Genomic DNA, 25925 nt, shown 5'->3' on the forward strand with positions numbered 1-25925 from the left:
TCTTAATTGCCACGCTAAGTATTTCCCTATCTTATTCGCTGATTCAAAGTTCTTTTGTTTCATCATTTTAATCCTCCATTCAATCTCCTGGTTCACTATCATAGAAAATTGAGCTTGTAGCATCTTTATATTTTGTTTTATTATTTCATCTCCTGGTTTAATAGTTAGCTGTCTTTCATTCTCCATAAGATGTAATAAAATTTCTTCTTTCTTTTTCTCTTTTTCTTTTTTTAGGTGGATATTTTTCTGGATTAGGAAGCCTCTCATAACGGCTTTTTCTGCATCCCATACCGTTTCTATAGATATTCCTTTGTTTAGATTCCAATTGAAATATTCTTTGATTGTCTCTTTCGCCTTGTTTATTATCTTTTGGTCATTAAATAAATTTTCATTCATTCTCCATCTGAATGTTCTAGAATCCTTTCCCTTTATCTCCATATATACTGGATTATGGTCTGATATGGTTTGTGGGAGAATTTCTGATTTAAGTAAACTTTGCGTCAGTTCCTTGGAGATCCAGATATAATCTATTCTCCCCCAACTCTGGTTTGGGTTTGAGAAGAAGGTAAACTGTTTTATAGTAGGGTTTTTAAATCTCCAGGCATCAATTAATCCCATATTATCCACCAAATCAAAGAAGGTTCTAGGTAATTTACCTTCCTTCATTTCTTGCTTTTTTGTTGATCTATCTAAGTTCGGTAGAACCACTCCATTGAAATCCCCCATCAATATCAATTTTTGTTCCATCCAGTCTATTAACTTATTACCCAATTCCAAAAAAAACCCAGACTTTTTATCGTTAGGCGCATATATTCCGGCGACAATTATCTTTTCTCCTTGAAAAGTGATTTCTACTACTATCATTCTTCCCTCTTTGTCTTTATAAATTAATTTTGGGTCAAGCTTTTCTTTTATATATAGTACCACTCCTCTTTTCTTAACATTATCTGATGCCACAAAATCCAACCCTAATCTCTTATTGCTTAAGATTCTTTTATGCTTCTTTGTTACATGGGTCTCTTGTAGACAAATTAAATCAAGGTTCCTCTTTAATAATACGTGGGCAATCTGGTTCCTTTTATTTTTATTATTAAGCCCGTTCACATTCCACCACAGTATTTTTAAAGCCATGGTTGATATACAGTAAATAGGTTATCAAATCTAAGTTAGATCTACTGTTCCTTATCTTCTGTCTCTTCCTCTTCTTTTTCTTCTCCTGAATTTTCCTCCTCTTTTCCCTCTCCACTCCCTCCATCTCCACCCCTCTCTCCCCCCATCTGCTCCCCCCCTTCCTCCCATCCCCCCATCCTTCCCAGTTCCTTTTCGTACCTTCTTGCAAATTTTTCCAGCTCCAGAGGACTGGATAGTTTAAATCTTTTTTCCTTAAAATAGAATGAAATCCCTTCCGGGAATTCCCATCTATATTGGATCCCATTTTTCTTCAACTGGTTGGTTAATTTTTTATAACCGTCTCTCCTTCGAAGAAATCTTGAAGGAATCTCTTTAAATATAATAATTGGTTTTCCCTGAATACACAACTTTTTGTTATAGTTCTGTTTCAGTACTTCATTCCTCATGTCCAAAGAGTTGAACTCCTGGCAGTTTCTTCCCTCTAGCTTTAGCGGATTTTACTTTTATCCGAAAGATGTTTGCTATTGAATATCCCATATCCTCTTCTTTCATATCTAACCAAGCTGCCAGTTCTTTAACCAGTTTAGATCTTATATTTTCATTTGGGTCCTCTGGGATCCCCCTGAATTTCAGATTTGATTGTTTCTGTCTCATCTGAGTCATTGTCATACTGTCCAACAGTTCTTCCCGTATTTTATTTATCTCCTTGACCTCTATTTTAAGCCTATCCCAGGGGTCTGCAACCTTTAAGACAAAAAGAGCCACTTGGACCCGTTTCCAAAGAAAAACAACAACTGGGAGCCGCAAAACCATTGTGACATTTAAAACAAATATAACACTGCATATATTGTTTCTTACCTTAATGCTATATATACAGGATCGTGCAGTCAGCTGTCAATCTCAAGAAAAAAAGGACAAATTAATAGCTAATTAAAATATTTAATTTACAACCAGGTAACCAGGTTAATGGGACTTTTGCTCCTGAACCTCAGTGTTCAGTGTCTGCACATCAGGGCTGTAAGACGTCACCTTCATTTTCACACAGGCTTGCAAGCTGTCATCTGTGAGGCGTGATCAATGTTTGTTTTTAATATAGTTCATGTTGGAGAAGACCTGCTCACATACATATGTGGAACCGAAGATCAACAGGACTCCAAATGCATACTTTTTCATGTTTATATAAGTGTTGGGGATGGCATTCCATGTTTCGAATACAAGCTTGTCCTGTTTGGGAAGGTTTTCAATATCACTCCATTTATGATTCTGAGCCAGAATGGCCTTCTGACGGGCAACATCCTCAAGAGTAGCGGTCAAGCATTTGAACTTGGACACCCATATATCTTTGTCGGCTATATCGGCCAGTTCCAGCTCAAGATCAGGTTGACTTACACCTGCAAATGCAGTCATATTCAATAGGGATGGATCGATCGCAAGGGGAGTGACAGGGAAGGATAATGTGTTTTTTTCCTCTCTGAACCCACAGAATCGTTTCCCAAACGAGCTTTGCATTGCGGTGATTGCAGACTTGAAATATTCCAAATTTATCGTATCATGACTTTGTTTGAACTCTCTCAAAGAGGGAAAGTAAGACAGTGTACCTCTCTGGAAATCTTTGACAAACACTGTCAACTTGCGCTCGAATGCCAAAACCTCCTCCAGCATGTGCAGGGCTGTGCCTCCTTTCCCCTGAAGGGTTGTATTTAGTGTGTTTAGATGGGCTGTCATGTCTACCATAAAATGTAATTTTTCCAGCCACTCTGGCTGTTCCAGCTCAGCAAAGGTGAGCTCTTTGCTGGCCAGGAAGGTTTTTACTTCTTCCAAACATGTGACAAAGTGTTTTAGCACCTTGCCTCTGGACAACCACCGGACCTTGTTGTGGAGCAGGAGGTCAGAATATGTGCTTTCCACCTCATGCAATAGCAAACAAAACTGGCGGTGGTTTAAACCCTTTGCCATTATCTTTTTAACAATCTGAATGACCACATCCATCACTTTTGTGCATTCGGGGGGAAATGTTTGAGCACACAATGCCTCTTGGTGCAGGATGCAATGAAATGACAGCAGCGTTCTACCCAGTGCCTTCTGCAGTAGAGCCACAAAGCCCTTCTGTGCTCCTCTCATGCTCGGTGCCCCATCAGTAGCCACTGAGACCAGGTGGTTGGTGTTTATTTTTTTAGCACTTAAAAAGTCCAGGACAGCCTTACAGATATCCTCACCTTTTGTTTGGTCTTTTATTTTTATTTTTTTAAAATAATATTTATTAATAATTTCAGAATTACAGAAAAAAATAAAAAACAAAAAACAACACTACAATACATAAAAAGAAGAAAAAACGCAAAACATAAAAACCAATACAACAATACAGCAAAAAATAAAAATAAAAAAGAGGAAAGAAAGACACAAATCCCATATTACATATCTTTAACTTCCATTTGCTTGTTTCGTTGACCTCCTCACACCTCCCTTTTTGTATTCTAGTTTAGTTAGTTATTTCAGCAAATTCTTTCCATCTTTCTCAATTTTTATTACATAATTTATCTTAACAATTTAACCTATTAATTAACTCGATAGATCCTTCCCATCTTTCCCCATATTCTGTTATTCAAATTACCTTAATTTATTTAACCTTATCTTACCATAAAATACCTTAAAGCTTAAAACTTAATACTCAGTTATACATAGCTCCTGATATCATTTCTACTAGAGTCATATAGTTTCATTCCAACATTTCCCCTAATATTCATTAATTTTAAGCTAATTCCCTAAATAAAAATTTTCTTTATAAATTTTCTTCCAATCTTCATCCAACGTCTCCTCTTCCTGGTCTCGGGTCGTGTCAGTCCTTACTGTCTATTCCATCTAGTCCATCAACCTGGAAGTCTTATGTCCGAGGCCCTTAAGTCTCTTCCATGTCCCTTCTGCAGATCTTCTTCTTCTTGTTGTTTATACTTGCACTTTTCCTTGTCTTTTGTTGGTCTCTTTCTTAATTTCTTTCCTTTCTCATTGAGGAGTAGGTCTCTGGGGGGTTCCAACCCAAAATTATCTCCGTCTCCCTTCATCAAACCAGCCCATTCCCCGCAGTCCCACTCCCCACAGTCATCAATATAATCCAAAAAATATTTACGAGCATATTTCAAAGTCTCTCCAGAGTTAAGAGCCTCCTCAGCTCCAGACTCCCCCTGGCCCACTCCAACTTCAATCTTCAAAAACAGCGGCTTATGCTCCTGTAGGGCCTTGGGTCTCTCCATTTGTATTATTTGAGGTGCAACCGCAGCCTCCTCCATTATCTTCTGCACTTGCCCAATCAATACAGGTTCCTGAGTTGGTCCCTGGATGGTTTCTGTATCACTATTCACTATTTGTCCACAGTTATTGGCCACAACAGTCATCAAATCCATTTTCTCATTCATCAAATCCATCTTCTCATGCATCTGTTCCAACAAAGCACTTGTCTTGCATAAAGCAAGCACCAAAACTTCCTCCCAGCTCATATTTAGTCAAGGTCAAAAGGACTAATCCCACGATCTTAATCTCACAGCTGTGGAGTCCTCAAGTAGACTGCAGCAACAATTTAGCAGGCTCCCTCTAGAGGAGACAATTTCTATTTGTATCCATCTTTTTAAGGCAAGTCCAACAAAGGAAAATTACTTTCATTTTTCAGATATTTTGTTTCTTTAGAATGCAAAAGGCAACATTGGAATCAGTTTATTTCTCTTCTTTAGCTATCTGTCAAAGTATTCCATTCACAGTCAATGAACCTCTCCAACAATTTCTGTCTCTGACACCCCGTTCCCAGGTTAGAGACGGTGGAAACTTATCCTTCTTCACTCCCTCTCCTGCAGGCATTACACAAAGCCCCCCCCCCTTCTCTCCTGCCTCCAAGGGGGTCTCAGTAGCTATAAATGAAGGAAATTTAGGCTTTTTTAACGACTTTCCAGGCTTTAGCTTACAAGGTTTTTGCTTCAGTCTATATAGAAAAAGCGGAAGGCGGACTTCCTGTTTTGAACCTTCCCGCTTCGATGTCAAATTAAGATATTTCTTGATCCAATTTTCCGTTTCTACTCACGGGTACTTGTTTTAAATCCAATTGTCCACAGGAAAAAGTCAGCGCTCTCCGGCGATGGCTGTGCGGCTTCACTCCGTGAAAGTAGCAGTCAGTTCGCAGCACCGCGCCGCTCACCCCACTTCACTCCGGAATCCCGAAAAGGGGTTCCCCGTGAGTAGGGGGCGCTCCTGGTGCCCTGCCGAACCCCACGTTCCCAGGCTTCCTCCGCCTGGGATTTCTAGCGGGTCCCCACCTTCGCCGCGGCGGGAAGACCCAGTTTCCACGGAGCCAGTTCCTCCGGTCGGAGGAACTCCGCCATTCGCCGATGGCACTAACCCGGAAGTCCACCCCTTGTTTGGTCTTTTAGTGGTATCAGCTCAATCAGTTCTTCCTGTGGCCCAAAAGAGTTCACATATCGGCAGAACAGCGCTATTTGTTCAATATCACCTTTATCTTTGGACTCATCACAGGCGATGGAGTACGCCACAGCTGAATTAATGTCTTGAATTTGCTGTTTGCTAATGTTTTCTGCCATTTTTAGGGTTCTGTCTTTAACAGTCTTCGCAGACAGAGGCATGTCTTTGATTTTCTGCACAATTTCATTCTTGTTTTTGAAGTCCATGTATAGATGTTCCGAAATCTTAATGAATGCTTCTTTTATATACTCTCCATCTGTGAACGGCTTCCCGTGCTTGACTATTTCCTGAGCGGCTACAAAACTAGCATATGTTGTGGAATTTGCAGACTTCACCCAATTCTTGAAATTATTTTTGCTCCTATCAACCTTCCTGTGATGGGACGATGAGCTGCTTGTGTGTAAAATCCTAGTCCCTCAGAGTTTGGTCAAGTTTGCAAACCTCTGTCTGTAACGGAGCCCCTTAAACATGGCTCCGTCAGTCGCTGGCAGATTCCGACAGTGGTTGCTTTCGGAATCGCTTCCAACATAAAAGCTCCTTAACGGAAACACGTCTTCTGGACTCTCTGCGTGACAGTTTCCGGCGAGGAGTGGGTGTCCCTACAGGAGGTCCTGAAACCTCCCCACTGTTTTCGCTGGAAGTGTCTCTGAGCCATCCCTCCAGCTCCCTTTCCCTCAGCCCAGCTCCTCTCCCCCTACTGGTTCCCTCTTCAGCTGCTGAGTCTCTCCCAACCTGTGTGAGCCCTTTCACTTCCCTTCCTTCCGATGGCAGTTCCCTGACATCCACCTCCCCTCCAGGGCCCCCTTCATCCCCTCTCGCCCCCTCCTCTACGGGCGGTGAGGAGGCAAAACCCCGGAATGAACTTCCTTCATCTTCCGATGTCCCGAACACTTCTCTCCACCTGTTGCGGTTCCTGGTCTCGAAGTACTCCTCCTCCTCAGAGTCCATCTCCCCTTCCCCTTCCGATTCCGAGAATCCTTCCAACTCCTCCTCCTCATCGGTGGTCCCAAAGTATTCCCTCCGGAACCTCTCCACAGGCTGAGGTTTCCTTGGGAACCTTTGATGGAACGTTTCTATCAATACCTCGTCATTGATATCTTCTGCCATTACCCAAGTGTTTTCTGACTCCGGTTCTCCTTCCCACGCTACCAAATACTCCACCTGATCCCCCTTCCATCTGGCGTCGAGGATTTCTGCCACATGGCTGCTGCATTCCCTTTCTTCTATGACCGGTCCCCGAGTGGCCATCCCTTCTCGTCCCCCCTCATACGGTGACAGTAACGACCTGTGAAATACTGGGTGCAGTTTCATGTGGTTGGGTAACCGGAGCCTGAAAGCCACTGGGTTGACCTGTTGAATGACCTCAAAGGGACCCAATCTCCTGGGTCTTAATTTCTTACAACCTCCTTTGAACGGCAACCCTTGGGTTGACAGCCACACCCTATCTCCCACCCTTATGGTTTCACCTTCCCTTCGGTTCTTGTCTGCCTGCCTCTTGTATTCTTCCTTCGCCCTTTCTAAGTTGAGTTGGAGCTGACGATGGATTGCTTCCATTTCTTCTACAAAATGCTCGGCTGCCGGGACACCCCATCTCTCCCCTTCTCCCCCTGGGAAAGCCCTGGGATGACACCCATAATTAGCCAAGAAGGGGCTCATCCCTGTGGACACATTCTCGGCATTGTTGTAGGCAAATTCCGCCAGCGCCAACTTTTCTACCCAGTCATTCTCTCTGTCATTGACATAACACCTCAGGTATTGCTGGAGGACCCCGTTTGCTCTTTCCGCCTGCCCGTTGGTTTCAGGGTGCCGGGCAGTCGAAAAGTTGACCTCCACCTGCAGTAAGCTCATGAGCTTCCTCCAGAACCTGGAAGTAAATTGTTTTCCTCGGTCTGAGACCACCCTCAATGGCACTCCGTGCAACCTAAAAATGTGTTCTACAAATAACTTCGCTGTCTCTTCCGCCGTGACTGCATGCGAGCAGGCTACAAAGTGGCACATCTTTGTTAGTAGGTCTACCACCACCATGATGGCTGTTTTCCCCTTGGACTTCGGCAGATCAGTCATAAAATCTATCGACACTGCCTCCCAAGGTCGTTCTGGGGTTGGTAAGGGTTCTAATAGCCCCGCCGGTGCCCGCCTCTCCCCTTTGGCTCGCTGGCATTGCTCACACCCTCTTACATACTCCCGTACATCTTCCCTCACCTTAGGCCACCAAAATTCCCTGGTGACCAACCACATGGTTTTGTGTTGTCCAAAATGCCCCGCCGTGGGGCTGTCGTGCAACTGCTTGAGTACCCTCCCCCTTAAGTCTCCTTCAGGGATATACAGTGCCCCTTTGTAATACAAAGCTCCATTTCTTTCCTCGAAACCCCCTGGTTCCTCTCCCTCACCCCTAAGACCTCTGAGCTTATTCTGGGCGTATTCATCATTCTCTGTTTCCTCTACCAGTTCTCTTTGTCCCACCAATGCCGCCCCACACACCCAGCGGTCCTCTGGAATGACATGTCTCTCTTCGGGTGCTCCCTCCCCCTCCAAATATTCAGGTTTGCGTGAGAGAGCGTCCGCCCTAATGTTCTCTGGGCCTGGCACGTAACAAATCTCAAAGTTAAATTTGGAGAACTCCTGGGCCCATCTCACTTGCCGTTGGTTGAGCACTCGTGCCGTCCTCCAATACTCTAGGTTCTTGTGGTCAGTGCACACTTGCACCTTATGTTGTGCGCCAATTAGCAGGTGCCTCCATCTCCGGAACGCCTCATGAATGGCTAGTAGTTCTCGGTCATACACCGTGTAGTTCCTCTCGGATTTGTTCAGCTTTCGCGAAAAAAAGGCACACGGTCTCCACTCTGACTCCTCCTTCCCTGGCTGCAGAAGCACCGCCCCAATAGCTCTGTCTGATGCGTCAGTTTCCACTCTCATCGGTTTTTGTAAATCCACATGCAGGAGTTGTTGTTCCGAGGCGAAGGCCCTTTTTAGTTCCTCAAATGCTCGCTCCGCCTCCTCAGTCCAAACGAACTTCTTCTTACTGCTGAGACAGTCCGTAATGGGCGCCGTCAGGTGGGCAAAGTTTCGGATGAACTTACGATAGAAGTTCCCAAATCCTAGGAACCTCTGCACATCCTTCCTTGTTTTGGGTGTTTTCCATTCCAGCACCGCCTGGACCTTGCCGGGATCCATGGCCAATCCCTTGTCTGACAGGCGATACCCCAGGAATTCCACCTCCTTGGTATGAAACTGACACTTCTCCAGTTTCACCCACAGCTGGTTGGCTTGCAGCCTGCTCAACACTTCTCTGACGTCTCTCACATGCTGCTCCTCATTCTCAGAATACACCAACACGTCGTCTAAGAAGGCCACACAATTCTTGTAAAGCAAAGGCCCCAGGACGTGGTTCATAAACGATTGAAAGCACGCGGAGCCTCCTTGTAGGCCGAAGGGCATAACTAAATATTCAAATGCCCCCAAAGGGGTGAACATGGTGGTTTTCCATTCATCCCCCTTCCTTATTCGTATCAGGTTGTACGCCCCCCTTAGGTCCAGTTTAGTAAAAATCTTTCCCTTCCTGACCCTTGTCAAAATGTCGTCAATCCTGGGCATAGGGAAAGCCACTGGTTCTGACACTGCATTTAAGGCCCTGAAGTCACACACAAGCCTCGGCTTGTTCGTGTTTTTTTTATCCACAAAAAACACTGGGCTGCCCCCCACCGCCCTGGACTCTCTGATGAACCCTCTCTTCAGGTTCTTGTCAATGAACTCTCTTAGCTCCTGCATCTCTCTGTCTGACATGGCGTACAGCTTGCCTACAGGGAGCTGTGCCCCAGGGAGTAAATTGATTTGACAGTCAAAGGGTCTATGCGGGGGTAATTGGTCAGCTTCCCTTTCGCTGAAGACGTCGCGGAGATCTGCGTATTGTCGTGGTACCTTCACGTTCTCCGTTACTTCAGTCCCTGCTAGGGTGGCTTGGGCCCCTGCCAAACCCTTTCCCTCTTTGCAGTGTTCTAAGCAATGTGCTGAACCAAAAGAAACCACTCTCTGATGCCAGCCCACCAGCGGATCATGTAACGCTAGCCAGCTCATCCCCAATATAATGGGAGCTCCTCCCAAGGTGGCCACATTAAACGCTATCAGTTCGGTGTGCCTTGCCACCTTCATTATCATTGGGACGGTCTGCAAGCTGACTTCTCCTCCCAACAGCTCCCTGCCATCGATCGTGGTCACCTGCAGGGGGTTGCTTAAAGGGATCGTCTGTATCTGGTGTTCAGCTGCAAACTCTTTGCTCATGAAATTGCAGGAGCTGCCTGAGTCCAACAGCGCCTTTATCTTTAGAGGGTGTCCGTTTGGCAGCTCTAGCGCCACTTCTATCACTAGGGCGGGTTTAGGAGGTTCTGGCGTGGGCACTTTCACTGCTCTTTGGCCTGGCTGCTGTGCCCCGACGGTGGCAGCCAGGCGTTGGCTTTTACTTGCTTCGGTATTTCTTCCTCTCTTCCCTCCACAGCTCCTACCATCCCTTGCCATTCCTTCCTCTGGGGGCAGACTCTGGCAAAGTGACCTGGCTGTTGGCAGAGATAGCATTTCCGGGCGCCTTTTCCCTCCTTCTTTCCCCCCTCACTGGGCTTTGAAACTGCGCGCGCGCGCGCTGTTCCGATTTCCATCGGCTCTGCCGGCGGGAAAGTTGGCTCTGGAATGTCTGGAATGCGGAACTCCTTCCAACGTTCCCCCTTCCCTTCCCGCCTCTCCAATGCTCTCGCCTCCTGGCGCGCTCCTATGGTCAGCGCTGATTTGGTCAGCTGGTCCATAGACTCCGCCCTGGGCGCCCGGGAAAGTTCGTCTTTCACAGCCGAAGAAAGCCCTTCTTCAAAGAGCATTTGAATGGGTTCCGCCGATAGATCCCACCCCAATTTATGGATCAACATGGTGAACTCAGTCCAGTACTCACGGACAGATCGGCTCCCCTGTTTGCAAGCCATTAACTGTCTGCGGACCACTCCCTGTTCAATATCGCTGGAAAACATCAGATCCATGGCGCGAAAGAACTTCATCGTGTCCTTTAGGACGTCACTATTCGCTGCCATCAGGGGTCTAACCCAGTCTCTCGCCCCCTTTTCAAGATGCCCAATCACGAAAGCCACTCGTGATTCCTCGTCAGGGAATTCATCAAACTGCAGATTGAGGGCATATTGCATCTCTGTCCGAAAGCCATGATAGTCTTTGGGCTCCCCCCCAAACTTCTGCACCAATCCTGGTACCTTTCTGACGAGCTGGGTGTCTTTCCCCTTTTTGTCTGCATCCTGAGCCCTCCTCTCCTCAAGCCTCGCCGTCTGCAGCGCTAGCTGGACCTCCAACATCCGGTACCTTTCTTCCAGGCTTGGACCCGCTCCAGCTCCTGCTTCTCCGGTTCCGGCTGGGTTGCTCATGATGCCTTCTCCTGCACAAGCTGCTCACGAAGACTGTCGGAATGCTGTGATGGGACGATGAGCTGCTTGTGTGTAAAATCCTAGTCCCTCAGAGTTTGGTCAAGTTTGCAAACCTCTGTCTGTAACGGAGCCCCTTAAACATGGCTCCGTCAGTCGCTGGCAGATTCCGACAGTGGTTGCTTTCGGAATCGCTTCCAACATAAAAGCTCCTTAACGGAAACACGTCTTCTGGACTCTCTGCGTGACAGTTTCCGGCGAGGAGTGGGTGTCCCTACAGGAGGTCCTGAAACCTCCCCACTGTTTTCGCTGGAAGTGTCTCTGAGCCATCCCTCCAGCTCCCTTTCCCTCAGCTCAGCTCCTCTCCCCCTACTGGTTCCCTCTTCAGCTGCTGAGTCTCTCCCAACCTGTGTGAGCCCTTTCACTTCCCTTCCTTCCGATGGCAGTTCCCTGACACTTCCTCATAAGTTCTGCAACGGCTTTTCGTCTCTCATCTCCATCTGGATATTTTTCAGCAAAGGCTGTGTGTTTATTCTGGAAATGTCTTGCAATATTTGACTTTTTGTTGTTTGCAAATTTCTCACCACTTATTAAGCATACTGGTAAACCAGTCTTGTCAGTAAAGAATGCAAATGATTCTGTCCATGTATCATTCAACATTCTGTTTTCTTCAGAATTTTTTCTTTTCTTGCCTTTATCCATGGCTGGCCTACCGGGGGTCCAAAACAGGGACGTAATTAGAAATCAGAGGGCCCCATAGCAAAATTTGCTATGCCCAATAATCAATGCCCCAAAATGCCATAGAAAATTCATCAGGGCCCCAGTGTACCATAAATCATAATCAGTGCCTGATGTAAATACTAATTAATAATGAGGGCCCAATGTCATCCTCGTCATTATAAAAATAACTTTTTTGACACTTTTTTATTATTTCTTTGTTTGACCCCTCAGAATTACTCCCCCTCATAGAAATAAACGTTAAATTAACAAGTTACCTTTTTTGAGTGTGTGTTCTTCACTCCCCTTCAAAACAGTGACCAGCGTACATGCCCCCTTTCAATGCAGCCTGCTTACAAAGGCGGGACGACAAAGACCGGCAAGAAGCTGTTGCATAACGTTCCCCAAGGAAAGCGTTAGCTATTCACTGAACTTTCCCCTGCTTAAGTTTAAAAAGGGGCTTCAAGCAACTAAAAAGGGGCTTCAGGCAACTAACTCCCAATTGGATGGCGGCCGCCTCAGAAGACCACGTGGAAAAATAAGATGGCTGCCAGGACGATCCGGTTACCCAGCAACAGCACAGCTGCTTCTGACGCTTTTAGAGCCTCAACCTTCCGCGTTAAAGAAAGCAGCCCGCAAAGCAAGCGTTGGAGCGCCAAAGCCACCTCACCCCCACAAGGAGAATGCTGCGCGTGTGACCAAATAGCGAGGACTTACGTTGCTAGAGACAAGCCCCAACGCTACCACAAGCCTCCCTCTCTTCGCGCCGCCCAGCCTCCCAAGAAAAAAAACCCGCTTCAAACGGTCACAAAGCACAAATTCCACGCGACCGTGACTTGAAATAATAGTACCCCACAACCTGATCCGCCAGGCGCGCCGAGTCCTCCCCAGGAAAGGTAAAATGCGGCGATGAGCTTGCGTAGCGCGCTGGGCTCCCAGCGGCAAATCGACTTGGCTAGGCAGCAAGCAATCCAAACGGAGAGGTTTTCGGCGCGATCAAGGCGCCCCCGGTAGATAAGCGAGTGATCCACTCGTAAGCGGCTTTTTGCGTGTTTCCACCCGGAAAATGCGCCTCCTCCCCTCGCCTCCGCCCCGGAGCCGTGGCAAAGGTGCTAAAGAGACGCATGCGGCTCCGGAGTCGCGGGTTGCCGACCCCTGGCCTATCCATATCCTTCCTACTTTCTTTCATATCTTTTTGCACCCTCTTCATTGAGTCCTCAAGAGCGTTGGATCTTACCGTCAAATCTTTTACTTTTCCTGTCAGCTCTCCCACCACCCCCTCCAATCTCTTATCCAATGTATCCTGTACTTCTAATAACTTTTTCTCGATATATTGTTCATTATGTTTAAATTCTTTCCTTATTTCCACCATTAAGCTGTCATAGTCCTAGATTTCTTTCCCTTCTTTCCCATTTTCTTTATCTGGATGGTCTCCTTTCTACTGGCATTCCCACCCCTTTTTCATTTTGTATTTCAGCTTATATTAATTAACTAGTAAAAAATTTTCACCCCTAGAGGTCGCTAAACTGAGATATTGACTTTCTCTATTCTTCCGATGTAGTTCTTCCCTTGTAGTTCCCCTCTACCCCCACACGGCGGCGCCTTAATTGCTTTCCAAGACTTAACTCTTAAAATACGAAAAATACAAAGAAGAAGAGGGAAGGAGAGGGGAGAACAACAACAAGAAACCGAGAAAAAAAAGGGGGAGGGGGAAGACACACAACCAAAAAGTTCTCAGGAACAGGAACAGGATACGAGGTGAGTCTCAATGCAAGAGCAGAAACGGGGAAGAGAGGCGGAGTCAAGTGGAAGGAGCTCCACGAGGAGAGGAGCTTCCCGGGGTAACGGAAGGTCTTGCCGAAAAGTCCTACTTAAGCCTTCCTTTCTTTTCCCCTTAACCGTTTGTCCCCAGTCTCTTCCGACTAAAGCGGTAATTCAATCGCTTAAAGTGCAGCGTCCATCTTCTCCTAATTGGTTGTTGTTGTGTACCACTTTAAAGAAGGAGGAGGAAACAAGTGTGAAATGGCGGCGGAGAGTCCCACTGTATTCTCAAACTCTCCTCATACAGTTCATGTTCTCCTCCCAAACCTCCTTAAAGAGACGCTGCCTCTCAGTGTTTCAGTTCCTCTTATTTCCAGTTCAATTTTTAGTCCTTCAGACTCCTCAAGCATAAAACAATCACTGTTTAAACGTGGGAGGCAGAAATCACAGTTTAAGCACTATTTAAAACAGGCACTGTTTAAACAGGCAAGCAAGAGGGTTGATTGCAGGGTCTCACTTATGTGTCCCAAACTAGTCGCTGGCATAACGCACTCCGACCTGGACAAACAAAGAATTTCCATTCACTTCTCTCTAGTCCATTAAGATATTTTCAGTCATTTCGTTGCCTCAGATTTCTTATACTTTGTATCCGAGGTCTCTAAGCTACACCCACTTAGCTGTTACTTTCTTACCTTCTCTCCTCTCCCAGCCTTCCGTTATACTCCATTTTACTCTTACCGCTGCAGTGGACTCCTTCTCCTTTCTCCCCACGTCTTCTTATTCCGCTGGTTTTCTTGGCCAAATTTCTGTTTGTTGTTGCTTTCGTTGCCTTATTTACATCCAGCTTCTTAACTGCTGTTGGAGGCTCACCGCTTTCACTCGGAGCCTGAGGCTTCACAGCACGGGGTTTGTTGCTTCCCCTCGTGTTGCAGCTCAAATCCTATTAAAAACTAAAAAACAGGAGAGCACACACAGCACCACCGGGTACTCTGTCCCCCAGGATAATTCTCCTGAGGTTTCAAGGTTCACGAAGCCTTCGTGATGCCTCTGGACCCCCGTGTTGTTCGGGACCCCCCCAGAGGGTAGCCTCGTGCTCCTTTTTCGTGGCTGCGGCTCACCGGAAGTCTCATGCCTTTTCTCTCTCAGTGGCCATCTTCTAATAACTGTATTTTCTTGAGCTTTCTCTAGAGAAGGGGCTGTTTTGTATATTGGAGCAGAATAGTGTATTAGCTCTCATGTTTTGTGTAAAGCAAGCCCTTGTTAAGTACCGTCAGCTGAATTGGGCTTGTGCCCAGATCTTAGCACACTAACCGATGAAACAGGTGAGGGTAACCTCTGGCCCTCCAGACGTTGCTGAACTACAATTCTCATCATCCTGCCCATTGGCAATGCTGGCTGGGGCTGAGGAATTTCAAGGAAGCTTTCGACTTGCCCCTACACCTACCTACCCACTGAACGAAGGAGCAAGAAAGCAAAAGGCAAGTTCAGAATTCCAGAGTTTTCCAAATTGTGGGATGTAAACACAGGAGCAGTCAATGACAACATTCTGAGAGTGTACATGGGGAGGGATGTCTGTCCAGCAAGCAGGTAAACTTCCTGGGACGGACTTCCTCCGCATGTGACCTCACCTGTGCAGGTAAATGATAAAAGCACAGGGCAGGCAGCCATCTCTCTCTCTCTGCCATTTTTCTTTCGAAGAAGAAGCATCTAAAGATGCTCTCTTGGCTCTCAGCCAAGAGAGGAGGAAAGGACTATCTTGCTATAAGATAGATTCTGAATGTATGTAACCTTTTTAAGCCTGTCTGCCTTCTGGGATCATATTGTGAACAGAACGTGAGTAAACTCTTTTATGCTTTTATAAAGACTGTGTCGTGTCTTGTATTTTAAGAGGGAACAAAAGGGGAAATTACCAGGGTAATTATTATAGAGGTTCTAGCGAACCTGTGCACACGTTACCGTTGCGAACTTAAAGGGGGAATGTTTATAAACTCTGCTGATATTTTGGAAACTTGTTAGCACAAGTTGGATTAGGATATAATCTCACAATATATCCTCTCCTGCACCCCTGAACATTCCCACAAAGGGTTATTGGCCCCAGTATTGCATATTTTTGCGTATTTTTGAAGGATTGCATTGGATTGTGATTTTGAGTTGAGTAGTATTTTTCTGAGTTAACTTCCTGGTAAGCACATGGTCCTTTGTTCCATTGTGCAGTGGGGATTAAGCAACCCCCCCTTCCCTCAGAGTTCACAGTGACCCAAGGCAGTGAAGAATTGTTTTGCATTTTGAGATTTTTGAGATTTTGATTTTAAAACTTTGAGAAATTTTGAAATTTTGAAGAATTTTCAAATTTTGGATTTTAAGATGGCTAGAGCAGCTTTTGATAGTGATGCAAAGCTAGGAATGCCTGTGCTGAATGAACACAATTTCATACACTGGAAGCAGCACTTGATAGCATGTTTAGATTATAAGCACATTTTGGAAGCTTTAGACCCTCAACCTACGGGATCGTCTGAGGGAGATTTAGCCAAGATAAGTGCTTGGAAACGCATGAACAGCGAAGCTAGACACATAATTTTGAGTGGACTTCGTGATGAGCAGCTATCATTAATAAATAGTACAGATGATGCGTCTCAAATCTTAAGAGATATTGAGCACGTGTATGGAGAATCTAGCATAAACTGCTTCAGAAACGTGGTGTGTAAATTAACCAGATTGAGGATGAATTCAAAAGAGGAATTCACGGAGCACATCAACAAGTTTACTGAGATTATTCAAAGAATTGATCTGACTCCCAAAGCTTTTGATGAAGATACAAAGATAGCATTTTGTTATCATCACTTGGACCACACTTTAGCGCATTTGAAAGTTTGATGGACCATAGACAAGGTCTGACTTTTAAAGACTTGATTGGTTATTTAAAAGAAGAATGCAGAGATAGAGCTGAATCTCCAGTGAGAAATGCTAGAAGCATGGACAGTGGTTATGCATCTAGGCAATTTACAAAGTCGAAAGAGATGCCTAAGAAAGTGATTTGTTTCAATTGTAACAAAGAAGGACACATTGCAAAGAATTGCAGGGCTCCTAAAGCAAAGAAACCCCACCCCTTTCAGCCAAAAGGGGAAAAGAAGGGGAAATGTGAATGCACATGGTTACTGCAAGAAAGGAATTTAGCTGTCCAGAATCGTGAAAATAAACGTAATAAATCGATTTTAGATTCAGGTGCCAGTTTGCACTTTTCATATAAAAAGGACAATTTTAATGAGATAAATGAGATAAATGATGAAGAAGGATCTGAAATTGAGGTTGCAGATGGCAACATTGTTAAAGCAAAAGGTGCAGGTTCCATGAGTCTGAAATGCAATATAAACAATGAATGCATTGAGAACACAATCTCTAGAGTTTTATACGTACCAGAGCTGAGCTGCAATTTAATCAGCGTGTCCACTTTGGACAAGAAAGGTTTCCAGATCACATTTGGAAATGGAGAATGCAAGGTGACTAAAAATGGCAAAGTGGTTGCTCAAGCAAAGCTAATAAATGGTGTATATGAGCTTGATCTTTCAGAGAACCAGTCTGCAAAAGTGGCACATTCCAGCCAGAAGGATGAGGCAGATCTGGACCTATGGCACAGAAGGCTTGGACATAGAGATACCAACGTCATTCTGGATCTACAGAAAAGAGATCTTGTAAGAAGTTTGCAGGTAAAGCAGAGCAACAAAGCTCCAGCAAAGTGAGTAAGCTGTATTACAGAGAAGGCTGTAAAACCTTCATTTCCACGTTGTGCAGAGCAAAGAAGCAACAAAGTGCTTGATATAGTGCACACTGACATATGTGGACCCATGAATGTTCCCTCACTGGGAAAGAATAGATATATTTTAATATTTCTGGATGACTTTTCAAGATTTTGTGTTGTATATTTCCTCAAAGAGAAGAGTGAAACAGTGGAGAAGCTCCAGGAATACATTGCCATGGTCAAGAATAAATTCCAGAGAGCTCCAGCTGTGTTAATGAGCGACAATGGAGGTGAGTACTGCTCAAATGAAATGCAGGCTCTCCTGGCCAAGGAAAGAATTGCACACGTAACCACAGTTCCTTACACACCACAGCAGAATGCCATAGCTGAGAGAAAGTTTAGGTCCATTATGGACATGACAAGGTGCATGCTAAAGGATGCATGTTTGCCACAGAAGCTGTGGGCCGAAGGAGTGTACATGTCGGTCTATTTGCAGAATAGACTGCCAAGCAAAGGGGCAGAGCGCACACCATTTGAACTTTGGCATGGGAAAGCTCCCAATCTGTCGCACATACGTGTGTTTGGAAGTCCGTGTTACTTCCACGTGCCCAAGGAACGCAGACACAAGCTTGACTCCAGGGCAAAAGCAGGTATCCTTGTGGGATATGTGAGGAGAACCTGAGCTTACAGGGTTAAACAGCTCAGAGTGTACGCCCTGCCTACTGTTGGGAGGGGGGAAATTCTGTGTCATTTCCAAGAGCCTCAAGCCTTTGTTCTCTCTCTACTTTCGCTTTTGAGGAGAGAGGACGTGTTTTCACGATGCTGTTCGCTGTGATAGATAATGGATAGTCTGCTGTAAATAAAACTGCTTTTAGCTGCTAAGATCCTGAGTGGACTTTATTTAAGCACACTGAAGCATGTGCTGGAGTTTTTGAAGCTTTCTCTTACCGCTGCTGATCTTTGCTTTTGCTTAGAGCATCGGAATGTGGAGTTTGGAATGCAGAGGCCTGGCCGGCAAGAGCTGTGCAGCCGAAGCGGGCCGGACGCCAGGCTTATCTGAGCAATAAATCAATCTGCTTCAGAGGTTATGGGTGATAGTTACTGCAATTAGAGGAAGCTGCTTTGAAGCCTGCTTTGAAGTGCTGTGTGCTTAAAAAGGCTGAGAAAACTGAGAAGCTGCTGTTTTTGCTGCCGGAAGAAAAAAGTCCTGCTTTGAGGCTTTGCCTGGGAGAAAAGCAGGGAGACTGGCTGCAATGCTGTGTGCTGCAAAGAGCCACTGGAGGCCTCTCCTTTGAAGCTGGCTGGTACGCGTGAGTACTTCAAAGCCCCAATGGGAGCACTGGGGGAGGAGATGGCTGAGCTCCAGGACTTTTATGATGTCCCGTTTGAAAAGCTCACAACCCAGTCCTGGGATATCTGGGTTAGGAGAGTAAGGGGGTGGTTTTTGGCCACAGGGCTCTGGAGTATAGCCCAGAAGGAGCCGGCCCCACCCATGCCAGTTGCTGCTGAAGATGGCGGAGCAGACCTGGAGGCTGTTTTGCTGGAAGATAGAGAGCAGAGAATGCAAAGAGAGCTCTGCATGTTGAGAGCAAGCGTGGACTCTATGCTGTTGCCCCACCTGGAGGGCGTTGAGTCGGCTCAGGCCGCCTGGCAGGTGCTGAGGAGTCTGTGTGAAAGCTCAGCAGGAGCCCAGGGCCGGGAGAAAGCCAAGAGCAGAGAGGAAGCCGAGAGCCCAGTGGGGGCTGCTGGCCATGTTCCTGACGTTACAGCTGGGAGTAGCTGCTTTGTCTCCGAGGGGCCGTGTGATGTTGAGGCCTACAACCAGAGTGCTGGGGAGCGTGCAGGCCCAGGCTGTGCACCCATAGGTGGGGGTGCTGGGAACAAAGGAATGGCTGGAGAGGGAGCTGTGAGAGCTGTTGCTACGCGTCGCCGCTGTTATCGCTGTGGCTCCCCCTCCCATCTGGTGAGAGAATGTCCAGTGGAGGCACAGGAACAGCCAAAGGCCGTCTCCCGTAGCAACCAGATAAAGGGCTCTTCTTCTAAGCGTGGGAAAGGCAAGCCGAAGGCAGCTGGCAGAGACACTGAACATAAACATTTGGCAGCCTCTATGGCTGCAGTCAAGAGTTGTCAACAGGATGCTGTGCTGGCTTTTGTCATTGACTCAGGAGCTTCCCATCATCCCGTGCCATCTAGTGGATTCCTGGAGAACTGCACCTCTGTAAATTCTGGGAAAACTGTCTGTTTAGCAGATGGGACTCGACACCCACTCACGCAGACTGGCTCACTGTTTTGTTCTTTCTTACAGGATTCAATCCAGGCTTTTGTTGTTCCAGGACTCTCCTGCGCGTTGCTGTCTGTCAGTGCACTTCTTGCTGAGAACTACAGAGTGTGTTTTGAGAACAATAAGTGTTCTATTTCTAAGAATGGACAGCACCTAGTCAGTGTTGAATGTAAAGACAGGTTGTTTGTGATAGATGCTTCTTTTGCAGGTCCAGATGACACGGAGGAGGCTCAAGCACAGTGTGCCAACGTTCCAGTTCATGATGCGTGTGCTCACTTATGGCACCGACGCATGGCACACGTGTCCTGGGGGTCAGTGAAGAAGATCCCAGAGTGAACGCAAGGGTGCAAAATGAAATCATGTGCTAAGTTTCTAGATTGCAGAGCGTGCAAGTCTGCAAAGGTGTGAACGTGCACATACCCTAGGTCTGAGAGGGTGACCACTAGGGCTTTTCAATTAATTCATGCAGATTTGTGTGGTCCGTTTTCTGTGACCAGTATGGGCGGAGCCAAATTTGCGTTGGTTCTGATTGATGACCATACACGCAACTCCTGGACCATCACGCTCCAACACAAAAATGAACCTGCACCGCTAATCAAAGACTGGATTGCGGCTGTGGAACTGCAGTTTTCCACACGGGTGCAAAAGTTTCAGAGCGATCGCGGTGGGGAGTTCACCGGGTCTGCACTGCAAAGTTTCTTCCGCAAAAAGGGGATTCAACACAGGTTGACTTCTCCACACAGTCCCCAACAGAATGGGATCGCGGAACGCAGGAACAGGACGCTAGGGGAGATGTTCGCAGCTCTTTTGTTTGATGCCGGGCTCCCACAGCGCTTTGGGGGGGAGGCTTGGCGAATGGCCAACTTTATTCTGAACAGGTCGTTCAATTCAGCGGTAGGTGACACACCGTACTTTTTGCTGCACGGAAAGAAGCCGAAAGTGCACTACTTCCGCGTTTTTGGCTGTGAGGCTTGGGTCCTCATACCAAAGGCCAAACGCAAGAAAGGTGAACCCAAGTCCCAAAAGATGATTTTTTGTGGGTATGAGCCAGGGACCAAGGGGTGGAGGTTTGCGTATCCGTCAGGGAATCAGTCCAGGATTCTGCTCAGCAACAGTGATGAATTCTGTGAGCAGAGTGGCTGGGCAAGGATACATGGGAACCCTGACATCCTGTCAGAGAGTCTACTTGACTCTGCTGATGAAGGAGAGGAAGAGGTTGAACCTGCTACTGAGGCTCAGAGTCCAGACCCAGTGCAGGCAGAGGGGAGAACTTCTCCCAAGGCTGTGAAGATTGAGCAACGCAGTGCTCCATCTTCCCCCACAGGTTCGGCTGAGAAGTCCAGAAGGCGCAGTAAGTCAGAGGGGGAGCTCTCTGATGCCAAGGACGTTCTGGCTGGCCCCAGTGGGTCAGAAGGGGTTCCTGAAGTAGTGCTGCGCCGATCAACTCGGACGACCAAGGGGAAACCTCCTGAAAGGTTTTCCGTCACTAGCGTGTGGGTCGGAATGGCACAGTGTGAACCCGAGAGTTTTGAGGATGTTCAGAAACTGCCTCAGGAAGAAGCCAGAAAATGGCATGAGGCGATGCAGAAGGAGATGGACTCAATGGAGTCGCTAGGTGTGTTCTCCCTCACGAAGTTGCCGGTGGGCAAAAAGGCAGTGGGTAGCCGCTGGGTTTATCGTCTTAAGCCCACAGCGACAGGAGAACCGCAGTATAAGGCCAGATTAGTGGCAAGAGGATTCACGCAGCGCAGGGGGTTGCATTATACGGAAGTTTATGCTCCCACCTCTAGGAGTGAATCTCTACGCTTGGTCTTGGCCATTGCTGCACAAAGAGGTTTGCTGGTGCATCACTTTGATGTGGACGTTGCTTACTTGAACTCAGACCTCCAGGAGGATCTGTACATGCTTCCTCCTCCAGGGTTTGAGGGCAATGAGCAAGGTACTGTGTGGAAACTTCACAAGTCAATTTACGGCCTGAAGCAATCGGCCAGGAATTGGAACTTGTGCCTGAATGAAGCTAGGTTTCAGGAAGAGTCTTGCTGACAGTTGCCTGTTCCTTAGAGGATCAGGAGACTCACAGGAACTGGTGTTATTTTACGTTGATGACATCATCCATGTTGGAAAGGCAGACAAACAGGTGCAGAAGTTTGCCAAAGAGCTTGGGAAACGGTTTCAGCTCAAGAACCTGGGTGCAGTAAAGATCTACTTGGGCATCCAGATAGCGAGAACTGAGGATGGTAGCTTCTTGCTCAGTCAGAAAGGCAAGATTGAGCAGTTGCTTGAGAAGTTCAGAATGTCCGATTGTGCAGGAGTTCGGACACCCATGGAGACGAACTTCGTGAAAGATAGCCAGCAAGCAGAAAGTGCTGAGTTTGACAGTGCTGAGCTCTTTCAGTCAGCTCTAGGTAGTCTGTTGTATCTGTCCCAATGGAGCAGACCAGACATTGCCTTTGCTACCAACCTGCTAAGTAGGGAAGCGTCAAAGCCCAGTGTGAGTGCTTGGCACGGTATCAAGCGGGTACTGCGCTACCTGCAGCATACCAAAGACTTCTGTCTTAAGCTGCCAGCTGAAGGTGAGGCGAAGCTCACATGCTATGCGGACAGTGACTGGGCGAATTTGCAGGACCACAAGTCTGTGTCTGGGTTGGTGGTAAAGTTTCGGAAGTCACTAGTTGGGTGGAAGTCCCAGAAGCAAAGTCTCATTGCGCTGTCTTCTACTGAGGCTGAATTCAGTGCACTGTCAGATTTGTGCCTGGAACTAGAGTTCTATAGATGCTTGATGCAAGAGATCTATGGGGATTGTAGCTTGCCCATCACGGTTTGGGAAGAAAATCAACCTTTTTTGAAATTGGCTGAATCTGCGCAATTTAAGGCCAGAACCAAGCATCTGGACATACGTTTCCAAAATGTGTGTCAGAGTGTTCAGTCATTTTTGATACGGCTGAAGTACTGTGCCAGTCACGGTAACTTGGCCGATGGATTTACCAAACCTTTAAGCTTCCAGCGTCATGGGGAGTTTTGTGGTGGTTTGGAGTTGGGGGTAAGTTCTGTATATACTTTCCCCACAGTAGTGCAGGGCGAGAGGGGGTGTGAGGAGAACCTGAGCTTACAGGGTTAAACAGCTCAGAGTGTTGGGAGGGGGGAAATTCTGTGTCATTTCCAAGAGCCTCAAGCCTTTGTTCTCTCTCTACTTTCGCTTTTGAGGAGAGAGGACGTGTTTTCACGATGCTGTTCGCTGTGATAGATAATGGATAGTCTGCTGTAAATAAAACTGCTTTTAGCTGCTAAGATCCTGAGTGGACTTTATTTAAGCACACTGAAGCATGCGCTGGAGTTTTTGAAGCTTTCTCTTACCGCTGCTGATCTTTGCTTTTGCTTAGAGCATCGGAATGTGGAGTTTGGAATGCAGAGGCCTGGCCGGCAAGAGCTGTGCAGCCGAAGCGGGCCGGACGCCAGGCTTATCTGAGCAATAAATCAATCTGCTTCAGAGGATATGCCTCTGGAGGCAAAGGATACAGAATTATGGACTTACAAACTGGTAAGACAGATGCACGCCATGCGGTTTATGTTGATGAATATGGAAAAGTAGACACTAAGAACACTGTTGTGGACTCTTCCGATGAGTCAGAAAGGACTCAAGAGTTTGTATATTTCCCTTTTGTGACCCGACAAGGTAATAATCTGCCTTCGAGTGTTACAGTGCCCGCTACATGCGACGCACCAGAAGACGCAGAGGACCAGAACCCTGGCGGCACCAGAGACAAAGAGGAGGACTCAGATGGGGACATGCCTGCGTTGGAGGAGGATGAGGAAGCTGATGCGGTCACAGAACCAGAGGTCACGCGCTCGTCCAGAACCAACAGAGGTGTCCCACCATTATGGTTGTCCTACTTTGCAGGGTCGGCGTTTCCACAGGAACCTTCCACTTGGGAAGAGATACAGGAGATGCCAGCTGCAGAAGCCAGTCTCTGGAGGAAGGCCGCGCAGGAGGAGATGGATGCACTGCATCAGAACAAGACCTGGACACTCACTGAGCTGCCACCCGGTAAGAAGGCCATTGGCAGTAAATGGGTTTTCAAGGTTAAGAAGGGGTCAGAAGGAGAAGTGCAGCACTACAAAGCTAGACTTGTAGCACAAGGATTTTCACAGCGTTTTGGTGAAGACTATGATGAAGTTTTTGCACCAACCGCGAGGTACAGCAGCGTAAGAATGCTTTTAAGCATTGCAGCCTCCAAGAAAATGAGAGTGAAACACATAGACATTGCTACCGCTTTTCTACATGGGCAGATTTCTGAGGAAATTTATATGAAACAGCCCAAGGGTTTTGTAAAACCACATGAAGCACATTTAGTGTGCAAACTCCAGAAAGGACTTTATGGACTTAAACAGGCTGCTAGAGCCTGGAACCAGAAGTTGCATAAAATGCTGACGCAACTTGGGTACAAGCAAGGCGACGCTGACAAGTGCTTGTACAGTAAGTCAAATAATGGACAATTCTCATATATGTTAGCTTTTGTCGATGACCTGATTATTGCCACAGCAAGTGAGAAAGACTATACACAGATAGTAAAGCACCTTAGCAAAGAGGTGGAGGTCAAGGAGCTAGGAGATGTCCAGTACTACCTCGGGATCCAGGTGGAAAGAGAAGAGGGCGGCTCATTTCTTCTCAGCCAAAGACAGAAGATCCACGAGCTGATTGAGCACATGCAGATGCAAGACGCACATCCAGTTGCTACACCGATGGCCACTGACTTCCTGAAGAATCGGCAGGATTCGAAGCAGTTGCCAGACAACAATGACTACAGCGATTGGTAAACTTTTGTATTTAGTTACCACATGTAGACCTGACTTAGCTAATGCTGTGGGGATTCTTAGCAGAAAAGTGAATTCTCCCACTGAGCATGATTGGGCAGGTGTAAAGAGGGTGGTGCGATATTTGAAGGGTACCATGAATTGTAAATTAAGGTTACCAGCTGTCAGAGACCCTAAATTGGTTGGGTATACTGATGCGGATTGGGCTGGGGATAACGCTGATTATAAATCAACAAGTGGTCATGTTTTTATGTTTGGGAATGGACCTGTCGCATGGGGCAGATATAAACAGAGCTGTGTAGCATTATCTTCCACAGAATCAGAATACGTTGCAGCAACAGAAGCCTGCAGAGAGATTGCGTGGCTTGATCAACTCATAAAGGACTTTGGGTTGGTGAGAAAAGGGCCTGTCAGCTTGCTGGAGGACAATCAAAGTTGCCTGAAGCTGACGCAGAGTGAGAAGTTCCTGGCCAGAACAAAACACATTGGGGTTAAATACCACTACATACGCCAGATGATCCAGGATGGACTTGTGGAACTATCCTACTGCAGCACCCAAGAGATGACTGCTGACATCCTGACGAAACCCCTACCAAGAGAGAGTTTCCAGAATCTACGTGTCAAGCTGGGACTCTGGGTGGTTGAATAAAGTTGTTTATGTTTTGTGTATGTTGTATTGCCTGAGAAGGGGTATGTGGGATGTAAACACAGGAGCAGTCAATGACAACATTCCTAGAGTGTACATGTTAGAACATGGGGAGGGATGTCTGTCCAGCAAGCAGGTAAACTTCCTGGGGACGGACTTCCTCCGCATGTGACCAGAGGTGGGTGTGGCCTCACCTGTGCAGGTAAATGATAAAAGCACAGGGCAGGCAGCCATCTCTCTCTCTCTGCCATTTTTCTTTCGAAGAAGAAGCATCTAAAGATGCTCTCTTGGCTCTCAGCCAAGAGAGGAGGAAAGGACTATCTTGCTATAAGATAGATTCTGAATGTATGTAACCTTTTTAAGCCTGTCTGCCTTCTGGGATCATATTGTGAACAGAACGTGAGTAAACTCTTTTATGCTTTTATAAACACTGTGTCGTGTCTTGTATTTTAAGAGGGAACAAAAGGGGAAATTACCAGAGTAATTATTATAGAGGTTCTAGCGAACCTGTGCACACGTTACCGTTGCGAACTTAAAGGGGGAATGTTTATAAACTCTGCTGATATTTTGGAAACTTGTTAGCACAAGTTGGATTAGGATATAATCTCACAATATATCCTCTCCTGCACCCCTGAACATTCCCACACAAATGCCATGGCATCTCAATGGGGCTCCCTTGCCAATTGATGGTAAAGCAAGCCATTGGACAGGCCATCATGCATGAGGATGGTTTTTCAAATGGATTTGAATCACACTTGGACTTTTTTCTAATTCAAGATAGTGCCTCACGGAAGCAGGGAGCTTTGCAGAGTCCTTTGGAGACTGTGGAAAAGATTGTGCAAGAGAGAGGCTTGGCACCAGAAGAAATTCAGAACTTGCTGAACATCGCACTCAGTGCCAAGCTTGGTAAAGAAAATATGTTTTGGCTTCTCTTTCCCCTTGGCAGCAAAGTATGTCAAAGGAGCTGCATTG

The 25925-nt window shown here is 46.6% G+C and overlaps 2 long non-coding RNA genes across 2 annotated transcripts; both read right to left on the reverse strand.

Annotated features, from left to right (window-relative positions):
- Nucleotides 1-2056: 2056 nt before the first annotated feature.
- Nucleotides 2057-5959, reverse strand: LOC308467811. The gene is made up of 2 exons (XR_013981305.1): nt 5525-5959; nt 2057-3347 (listed from the first exon to the last, which is right to left on the reverse strand). It is a non-coding gene; the product is annotated as an uncharacterized lncRNA (long non-coding RNA).
- A 5625-nt stretch (nt 5960-11584) lies between these two features.
- On the reverse strand, nt 11585-12119 carry LOC308467611. The gene is made up of 2 exons (XR_013981251.1): nt 11996-12119; nt 11585-11709 (listed from the first exon to the last, which is right to left on the reverse strand). It is a non-coding gene; the product is annotated as an uncharacterized lncRNA (long non-coding RNA).
- Nucleotides 12120-25925: the final 13806 nt, after the last annotated feature.

Source organism: Podarcis pityusensis (genome assembly GCF_964106645.2).
Source record: "Podarcis pityusensis genome assembly, chromosome: W".
NCBI classification, from domain to species: Eukaryota; Metazoa; Chordata; class Lepidosauria; order Squamata; family Lacertidae; genus Podarcis; species Podarcis pityusensis.